The sequence below is a fragment of the Haplochromis burtoni genome, unplaced genomic scaffold (genome assembly GCF_018398535.1).
Source record: "Haplochromis burtoni strain Fernald_Lab_line unplaced genomic scaffold, NCSU_Asbu1 Contig_61, whole genome shotgun sequence".
In the NCBI taxonomy this organism is placed as follows: Eukaryota; Metazoa; Chordata; class Actinopteri; order Cichliformes; family Cichlidae; genus Haplochromis; species Haplochromis burtoni.
This window is the reverse complement of record NW_024582422.1, coordinates 1,296,571-1,298,237: the sequence shown is the minus strand read 5'-3', so window position 1 is coordinate 1,298,237 and position 1,667 is coordinate 1,296,571.

Below are 1,667 nucleotides of genomic sequence, written 5' to 3'. Positions count from 1 at the left end.
TGGCCTGTTGGCTAATTGGCATGTTGGTCCAAACAAAATGTTTCACTAGCTAAGGCTATTCTATATATTCGTGATCCACAGAGGAGGAGGAGTCGTGATCTTTGGGATTAACGTTCTTGGCAAATTTGACATAACATTAGGTACTAAATGCATATCCCCCCCATGAGGGTAATTTGGAGTAACTTTGGTGATCTGCAGACCCTCTCTGTCCCACCTTCCTGTCTGTGTGGCAGCTTTTCTTGTAGGTACTAAGTGGAGGCATCACAGCCAACACCTGGGCTTGGTGTGCTGGTCCTCTTTCAAAGCACTCCACTGGAGCTCAGTCGTTGGAGTCCTCGCCTCTCTGAGACATCCATTTGGTTTGTTAGTGAGCATTTGGTTCATGGCATTCAGAACTTCTCATCTCACATATTCACCTACACTACTGAGCCCACTAATAATACTTTATGTGGTATTTTTCTTTATTTGTTATGATTTTGAATTATGATCAAGTTCTTCTTATGATCAAGAAGTGTCACATTTTGGTAGTTTGCTAGAAATATAGACTGCCTATTTAGCCATATGTTTAGTAGCTAAATGACATTGCTAGAGAGGTGGTACTCAGTACTAGTAAATACAATGTTATAAATAAGCTGCTAAAAGGAAAATAATTTAATTGAAAGTTTTAGTTAAGTAAATGCATAAAGTATTAGAAAACATAAATATCAAAAATAAAGTCAACTAAAATCTTATCTACTGTATAGTTATTATTTATTTATTATCACGTGCTAGCATGTTAAACATAATCTATAAAGTACTTGCTCAACTTGTTATGCAAAAAAAAAGCATATTATTTACCTGAGATTGTAAATACTCTAAGTATCTCAAAGTGTTACTAAACAGTATTTGAGTAAATATAGTTACTTTCACTTTGAATATTTAAAAATTCTGGTTTTGGGGTAGTATGATTTTTTTTTTTTAAAGTCTGCAAAACATTCAACAGCTCCAGCTCAGTGACTGCATTTGCTGAGGAGACACCCAGCAGACAGCTGTTGGCTGCAGCTAACAGCTGTCCCAGGTGTCAGACAAAGTGGCTCCGCCTCCCTCATTTTAAGCCTCTAAAAAATCCAAATGGATAAGATATCGAAAAACTCTCGATGTTGTTGTTATGAAGAGGATTTAGCTATAGAGAAACAAACTGTTTTTGTACTAGGGTGTAATTTTCACAGCAGCTAACATCAGAGTCTGTGGGGAATGGCTTGCCTTCAGAGTCTGCCTCAAGTGGCCGTTAGAAGAACTGCAGTTTTTGGCACTTGTCACGTGTCAGCCATGCTGTTTCCCATTTAGTACCTCACATTTTCTGGAACGTGCAAATCCTCAAGCAAGTTTGATCCCAGCTTTAGTCGCTCATTTCATCTCTAATTTCTCCTGTAAGTAGTTGATTATGACTTGTTTCCAATATGTGAAGTTTTCTCCAAGACTAAATTAAGCCTATCACCGAGACCAAGAAAAGATGGATACTCGCTGAATTCTTTTGCATGATTGAATTCCCAGGGCATTTTTAAGGAATAGAAAAGAGAAACCGATACTCAATCCAAGGAAAAAAGGCAGAACGTTTTTGAGGCATCTGAGAAAATGAATGAGCCTGAGTAAATAAGTTCAGTCTGGGAAGCAGACGCAGGATGCCA